Raw genomic sequence first — 8,938 nt, 5'->3', positions numbered from 1 at the left:
AAATTTAAAGATGGAATGGGAGAATCATTTTGAAAATAGAACGGATCCGGGGGTATATAAGCCGTACTAAGCGTGGCCTACGGCAGTTCTAGTTCTGACTCGAAAGTGTAAAGAAGAAGAAAGATAGAAAGTAGAAAGATAAAAAAGATAAAAAGTAGAAAGAAAAAGAAGAAGTAGTGAAAAGTGGAAGTGTTCTAAGAAGAAGAAGACAGAAGAGAAGTAGTGTTCGGTGCAGTGTGACGCGTTGAAGGTACCGCCACCCACAAGAGGAACAGCGGCAGACCAGCGAAGTGCAAGTTCAGAAAAAGTGAACGCAAATAAAGACTCGTTCCTATAAGCGGAGTATTATTTCCAATCCCTGACCCACTCCCGTGTCAATTGGTGTCAGAAGTGGGATTGGAAAGATGTCATTAGTGCCCAGGAACGAGAAGGGAGTGACCACGCGAGCGGGAGCAATTGCAGCGGCAGAGGACGAGTCAGAAAAATCCGGCTCTGGACTCAGTGCGACCGTGTCAGCACCGCAGGCTCCTGCCGTAGACATCAGCGTGCTCATGCAGCAGATGGCCGCCATGATGCAAGAGCAAGCGCGCCAACAGGAGGAGCAGCTGCGGGCCTTACAAGAGGAACAAGCGCGCCGACAGGAGGAACAAGCACGCCGACAGGAGGAGCAGCTGCGAGGCCTGCATGAAGGTCTCTCCAAAGACATTTTATCCGTTGTGCAGAAAAACTCCACCCGTATTGACGCTGTGGAAAAAGAGATCACCCGGATTGATAGTGTGGAAAAGAAGATGGACAAAGTTGAAGAGAACTTTCAACGGAAGATGGGAGAGATGGAAGTTACCATTAATCAGCTCAGTGGGAGGGTCGTGTGTCCTTCAGCCAACACAGGAGTTTCCTGCGGAACCACATCGAGCAGAAATTTAAAAGTACCTCCCTACGACGGCAAGTCTTCCTGGGCTGCCTTTAAGCTACAATTGGAGACGGTCAGAAGAGCCTGCGGTTGGAGTGACCAAGAAGCTCACTCTGCCCTCACACTAGCGCTCCGTGACGAAGCACTCTCCGTATTGGAAGCACTCGGCGCTGGAAAGGAGGAAGTGACCTACACAGACCTTATTGACGCGTTGGAGGCACGCTATGGTGATAAACACCTCGAACATGTGTACCGGGCGCAATTTAAGGACCGCAGTCAAAGGGCCAGCGAAACTCTACAGCAGTGGTCCGTGGAAGCCGAGAAACTAGTGCGTAAAGCATATCAGTCGTCGCCAGCTGCAATAGAAGAAATGTTGCTCCAAGTTTTCATCGATGGAATACGGGACGCCGAAGTTAGAGCAGCCGTACGATTGAGTCATCATACCAGCTTGAAGAAAGCGGTGGCACATGCGTTGGAAGTGGAAGCGGTTCGCCACGATTCTCGGGCGTTGAGACTCCGCAAAATTGTACCAGCAGATTCCAGCCGAAGGAAAGCATATAACCCAGTATGCTATGGTTGTGGGGAGCGAGGACACATTAGGAGCATTTGCCCCAGGCGTGAGAGCATAACGCAACTTAGGAAGGATGCGGCGGTCTCAACATCACCGCTGGAGCAGCAGGCAAACTAGAAAAGGCCAGGGCAGTGGGGTGGGCGCTGGCCGGTAGAAGCAAAGCCCCAAGGATCTTCGTTAAGCAGACATGTGACGGAAAAACATAAGTTATAGAAGGAATGATAAATGGAGAATCTTGCCGTTTTACTTTGGATACGGGAGCCTCACGTACAGTCGTTAGCCAAAGAAGACTAGAGAGCATCGGAAGACGACATATGCGAGAAAATGTAAACTTAATACTCACAACAGCTACCGGCCAGTGCATACCAGTCCAGGGAGAGAAGGTCGTGGCCATGAAAATCGGGGATACGTTGTACTGGCAAAAAGTGGTAATCGCGGATATCACAGATGACTGCATCATTGGGTTGGATTTTGTTCGAAATCATCAGTGTACCATTGACATGAAACATGGTGTATTGAAGCATGGAAGTGAAGAAATTCCAATAAAAGGCGGAACTGTTGGGAAAGTGTTGTGCTTAAGAGACACTACTTTAAATCCGAGATCGCAGACCCTAGTCCCGGTAGTCCTACCAAGGGATGACAGAGGAAGACCTTGTAAATGCGCTATAATAGAAAGAGAGACATCGGACACGACATGGATCCCAGCCAGGACTGTTGTGGGTAACTCCCAGATTGCGATGGTTCCCGTGTTTAATCCTCATGAGGACAAGCAAATCATTAGGAAGGGAACAGTGATCGGAGCTTGTGAGGAGATAGCTTGGTTAAGAAAGTGTGAAGAAGGGAGGAAGACCGAAGCTGCAAACCAGGATGTGAACATACAGAAACTTCTGGATAGCTGTAAGGACAATCTTACCAAGCTACAGTTAATAAAAGCGAGAAATTTCCTGCTACGCTACTCCGGGATTTTCTCAAAGAACGACGGGGACATCGGAAGAACTAGTTTGGTGAAACACAAGATCGACACAGGAGACACTGTTCCGATACGGCAAAGACCAAGACGTATTCCGTTTGCACGCGAACAAGAAGTGGAAGACATGATTCGGGATATGAAAGAAAATGGTGTGATAGAACCGTCGTCGAGTCCATGGTGTTCTCCAGTGGTTCTGGTGAAGAAGAAGGATGGATCAACTAGATTTTGTGTGGACTATCGGCGTCTGAATGATGTTACTAAGAAGGACAGTTATCCATTGCCAAGAATCGATGACACCTTAGATTCACTTTGTGGCATGACGTGGTTCTCTACTCTGGATTTGAAAAGTGGCTACTGGCAAGTTTATCTGGACCCCAAAGACAAGGAGAAGACGGCTTTTTCAATCGGAAAAGGATTATGGCAGTTCAAAACAATGCCCTTCCGACTATGCAACGCCCCAGCTACTTTCGAAAGGTTGATGGTGTATGTGCTAGCAGGTATGTTGGGAGAAACCTGCCTTGTCTACTTGGATGACATAATCATTACGGGACGAAGTTTTGAAGATCATCTTAAGAAGCTCGAAAAAGTCTTCGCAAAACTGCAGGGTGCCAACTTGAAGTTGAGTCCAAAGAAATGTTCCTTCTTTCAACGTCAGGTGAATTACTTGGGGCACGTTATCTAGGAGCAAGGCGTTGCGACGGATCCTGCCAAGATAAGTGCTGTCAAAGACTGGCCGACGCCGACAGAAAAGACACATGTGAGAGCATTTCTAGGACTATGCTCTTATTATCGACGCTTTGTGAAAGGGTTTTCCGATGTTGCTAAGCCCTTACATCGACTGACGGAGGAGAAAAGAGCCTTTTCCTGGGATGAAGACTGCGAACAAGCTTTCTTAGAGTTAAAGAAACGACTATGTGAATCACCTATCCTCGGATTTCCTGACACGGAGGGAAGATTCATAGTAGATACTGATGCTAGCAATTCTGGAATTGGTGGAGTGTTATCTCAGAAGAGGGGAGATCAAGAAGTTGTAATTGCATACTTTAGCAAATCTTTATCAAAGCCGGAGAGAAACTACTGTGTAACTCATAGGGAGTTACTTGCCGTGGTGAAGACATTACAACATTTTAAAAAGTACTTGTTGGGTCGCAAATTCCTCGTAAGGACTGATCATGCCGCCTTGAAGTGGTTACTAGAATTCAAGAATCCGGAAGGACAAGTGGCCAGATGGATTGAGCAACTTCAAGAGTATGACTTTGAAATCGAACATCGAGGAGGAAAAACTCATGGAAACGCAGATGCTTTATCTAGAAGACCTTGTCCGACGGAATGCAAACATTGCATTCGTCAGGAGGAGAAAGAAAATCCAATAATCCGACTGATCAGAACAGATTCGATCGATGGGAACTGGAGCAACGATGCAATGAGGAGAGCTCAGGAATATGATAAGGATCTTCAACCACTTTTACATTGGCTAGCAAGTGGATCACTTAAACCAAGATGGTCTGAAGTGGCTAGACACAGTACGGCTACCAAGAGTCTCTGGGCACAATGGAATAGTTTGGTGATGCATGACGGGTTGCTCTGCCGGAAATGGGAAACCCCGCAAGGAAAGGATTGCCATCTGCAACTGGTCGTTCCCAGGGAGAAGGTGAACGAGATCCTGAGAGCTTATCACGATGGTTCTTCAGGTGGACATTTGGAATAAGAAGAACTCTCATAAAAATTAAAGAACGATTTTACTGGTTGCATTGCCGTGATGATGTGGAAGACTGGTGCCGTAAATGCAAGAGTTGTGCAGCTGTCAAAGGACCTCAAACCTGGAGCAGAGGAGCTATGAGGTTGTATAATGTTGGGGCTCCACGGGAGAGAGTAGCTCTGGATATAGCCGGACCGTTTCCAGTCACCAAAGCTGGAAGCCGTTACATAATGGTGGTGATGGATTATTTCACAAAGTGGCCGGAAGCATTTGCTCTACCGAATCAAGAAGCAGTTACCGTTGCGACGAAGCTGGTGAATGAAGTTTTCTGCAGATTCGGTGTACCTTTGGAGTTGCACAGTGACCAAGGGCGGAACTTCGAGTCACAAGTATTTCAAGAAGTTTGCAAGATCTTGGGAATCCATAAGACCAGAACTACGCCATATCATCCACAGTCGGGCGGGATGGTGGAGAGGTTCAACCAAACATTGGAGCGACATCTGGCAAAAGTAGTGGACAGTCATTAGGATAACTGGGATGAGTACATTCCACTGTTTCTTATGTCGTATAGAAGCGCAATACACGAGCGAACAACGGTAACTCCTGCGTACGCCAATTTCGGAAGGGAATTGAAATCGCCAGCTGATTTACTCTCAGGTTGTCCACCGGATACTCCGAAAAGTATAACAGAATATGTGGATGAGTTACGGAAAAAGATGGTTGACATCTACGAGGAAATTAGAACAACTGGGCTTAAGGCAAGTGAACGGATGAAGACCCGCTACGATCGAAGAGCTAATATTCCTAGTTTTGAAGAGGGAACCCTGATTTGGTTACACAATCCTGTAAGGCGAAAGGGGAAGTCTCCGAAGCTCCAACCAAGTTGGGAGGGACCATACAAAGTAATCACAAGGACAAATGATGTGACTCTCAGAATCCAGCGTACCCCTCGAAGTCCCCCGAAAATCGTACATGTCGATCGGGTGGCTAAGTACTACGGAAGCAACGATGATCGGGACGATCATGTCTTGGGAGGGGGCAGTGTTGCGTAGCAACGCTTCGAAGTATATGACGAGAGTTGTCAGACTTCAAGACATTGTTAATTTCAACAGCTCCGTCAGCAATATTCGTAGCTCAGCGGAAAAGTGTTTACTTTAGATGGTGTAGACCCGGGTTCGATACACCTACCAGTGTATGGATTTTTTTGGGTTTTGTAAAGTTAAAGGAAATTTCTAGTAAGTTCAGGATCAAATCGAACAGAAAAAAAGGGATGGAAAATGTGTAAGCAGGATAAAAATAGTTAAAAGAATTTTCTAGTACAATTTAAATTTAAAGATGGAATGGGAGAATCATTTTGAAAATAGAACGGATCCGGGGGTATATAAGCCGTACTAAGCGTGGCCTACGGCAGTTCTAGTTCTGACTCGAAAGTGTAAAGAAGAAGAAGAAAAGAAGAAGTAGTGAAAAGTGGAAGTGTTCTAAGAAGACAGAAGAGAAGTAGTGTTCGGTGCAGTGTGACGCGTTGAAGGTACCGCCACCCACAAGAGGAACAGCGGCAGACCGGCGAAGTGCAAGTTCAGAAAAAGTGAACGCAAATAAAGACTCGTTCCTATAAGCGGAGTATTATTTCCAATCCCTGACCCACTCCCGTGTCACTATTAACTACTAGCATTCAATATTTCAGTCCTCTTTATTGTTAAAGGCGTGGGAATAACTTTTAATAGCATTAATATTATCTTTCATTTAATAAAAAAATTATATATAGAATAAAAATAAAAATATTACAGGTTCAATGAGAACAAAACACGATTTTAATCTAAAAATGTTTATTTTCATAATTTTTTACAATAATTATGTTCATCTACATCTGACATATTATTATCCGCAGCATCGCTATCATCAGAAGTATCAGTATCTTGGCCTACTTCGATTATGAATCTTTCCGTTTCGCTATCTATTACTGGGCTGTCGCCGTAGTATTGGTCTTCTATTTTTATGACGTGCTCGCATTCTTTGTTCCATTCCTCTGCAGTAATAGTTGCAAATGCTTCCTCAGTCATTTGCACTATTTTATTAGCTTCTTGGCCAATGTTTTTTTCAGCAACTCGTGTTCTTAACACACTCCATATAAGCTCAATTGGATTTAAATCACAATGATAAGGCGGAAGTCTAAATACTTTATGGCCATTCTCTTCTAACATTACATCTGCTATGAAGCAGATGTATGTCTCAATATCGATATATGCCAACATTTTCCAGCGTAATATGTGGCATGTATGTATGTCTCGTATAGATATACAACTGGCCGCTGGGTTTCAAGACGATTTTTTCTTAATTCTTCCAGGTAGCGATGACGCCAGGCAACAATGTCGTATCGTTCCATCAAAACCTTTCTCTTGGATTTGCATTTTTTGAAATAAAATCCCATACTTTTTATAATTCTCCACAAAGTGGTGCGGCTCCCTTTATAATCTATCTCATTTCGCATTTCATGCAATAGTTTTGTTAATGTAGGCAATTCCTTTCTTACAGAATAAATATGCCTTATAGCGCACAGTTCAAAATCGTCCAGTTCGTGGGTTTTTCGTCGTGGGCCACTTTTGCGAGGAGTAGTCACTTTAGTCGACGTTGAAGCTGCCACTTTACCTTCTTTAGTAATTTTCGTCACGGTCTTTTCAGATATTCCTAAAACAAAATTCAATTTTATAAATTATAACAAGAGCACATTACTCCTATATTATTTCTTTCAATAGGTAGAAGATAGCTAGTTCTACTTTTGTAGTGCAACAATTATTATTTAGTTATTAATAGATGACAAATATTTCAGACCCTGACTATTGTCAGATTTTTGTACCTTATTATTAAAAAGGTCAAGTGAATTAACACTAAAAATACTATAGGTAATTAGAATAAAATACAATAGGAATATTAGAATGTTAAGACACAATAATTTGAGTTCAGTCGTGGACCTGGTAATCAGGACCCCAATTCTCGAATTACCCGATAAGTATATCACATACGATATAATGTCCGGTCTCGTTTGCGTGCACGGAGAAACCTGCACGCGCGATAGTGACAGGACGTCATATCACACACGATATTTATATCGGGTGGCGCGAGAATTGGGGCCCTGACACTGGCAGCCCGTTTGAGTCTCGTGCCAGATTTTGGCGAGACAACACGTCCTGAGGATGCCTCGTGTAGAGGCGAAACACGTGTCGAATTGTTTTTTAAAAACAAATATTGGCGGAATTAACACTAATGAAAGCCTGAGTCATTTGTATAATTATGGATTTCCGCAAAGTAACGCCTAATTCAATAAATTTTTCCTATATGACTTACCTGTAATGGCGGCGACCCAAGCTTGTACACATCTGAATGGAATAAGTGGGGCCTCGTTACGTTTTTCACGCTCACAAAAGTCTTTCACTTTCAACACCATCATTCTTTCACCACTTTTTAATGTTTTCGGCATGATTTATGACTGAATCTCAATTTAACTTGTGAAAATCTGGAGCAGCTGCACACCGTGTTGACACTTTTGGCAACCAGTGCTACCAAAATGACGGCATAGAACTATTTGATGAAACGCACTATAGCTCAATTGTAATTAAAAGTCAATACAGCCAATAAGAGCTTGTTCCTGATTGGCTGTCGAGCAGCTAGGATTGCCAACCTAAGTCTACTAAGGTTTCGTAATACAAGCGACATTTCTCATTATTTTGTATGGAACTTCCCTATATATTATTATACTCTTTACTGTGTTGAAATGCTCGAAATTATAAAATTCATTTTTAATGTTGTGACGCAATTAAATAACTAACTCTACTTTTTAATGTAGGTATTGCAATTTTTTAACATGTTGAAATTGCGCGTAGAGTTAGTTCCTTAATAAAGTAAAGTCACAACATAGAACATAAAGGATAGATTTAGTAGTGTAAATATGCAAAATGGAACACGAGAGCTACATACATGCGCAAACGCTAATAGTAACCGCCATTTTATGACCAGTTGGCAGTGACAAGTTTCACTCAACAGTTGAAAGGTTTCAAAGCGAGTGACAGCTGACAAAGCTTTTATTTTCGGGCCAACTAACAGATGGCACTACAGTCTTTTGAAAACGTCACTTTAAGGCGTCTGCCCCCCTGAGCTTAGTAAAAGGTTTAACTAATCTTACAGTTAATTTTAAATCGAACTATATCCTCTTTTTTATAAAAGAAATAATATATAAATACCACCTTGAGCATATTCAAGTGGCCTTCCTATGGGTGCCATCACATAAAGGTATAACAGGTAACGAAATGGCTGATAAGACTGGATATGAAGGTATTAATTCAGTTGATGTAAAAAATGTTACAGAGATTCCTATGACTGATTGTCTCCAAATTGACCAAGAAATTCAAAAGTTATGGTTAGACATTTGCGAGAAAGACCAAGATAATAAAGGAAAATGGTGTGGCCGCATACAAGAAAACATACCTGTCAGACCCTGGTACAATCAATTCAAGGATTGCAACAGAGATTTTATTACCACGATAAATAGATTGCGTTTTGGCCATAATACTGCACCGTTACACCTTGCAAGATTGGGTATTGTTGAGAATAAAATTTGCCCACATTGCAATTCAAATGAAGGAACTATGGACCACCTTATTTTCGACTGCCAAACATTTCTGATTGACAGACTTGTGCTGGCTAGTGAAATCAGTGACTCCAAAATTTTATGTGACACTTCATCCCGCCCGCCTCCACTTGATCAGTTATAAAGAGACAAAAGAAGTTATAAAC

At 42.8% G+C, this 8,938-nt stretch overlaps 1 long non-coding RNA gene across 1 annotated transcript; it reads right to left on the bottom strand.

Annotated features, from left to right (window-relative positions):
* Nucleotides 1-5,959: 5,959 nt before the first annotated feature.
* Nucleotides 5,960-7,706, bottom strand: LOC126975574 (uncharacterized). The gene is made up of 2 exons (XR_007731754.1): nt 7,493-7,706; nt 5,960-6,835 (listed from the first exon to the last, which is right to left on the bottom strand). It is a non-coding gene; the product is annotated as an uncharacterized LOC126975574 (long non-coding RNA).
* Nucleotides 7,707-8,938: the final 1,232 nt, after the last annotated feature.

This window comes from Leptidea sinapis, chromosome 36, assembly GCF_905404315.1.
Source record: "Leptidea sinapis chromosome 36, ilLepSina1.1, whole genome shotgun sequence".
Classification (NCBI taxonomy): domain Eukaryota; kingdom Metazoa; phylum Arthropoda; class Insecta; order Lepidoptera; family Pieridae; genus Leptidea; species Leptidea sinapis.
Note: the sequence above shows the minus strand (reverse complement) of the source record. Positions and strands in the feature narration are given on the sequence as shown.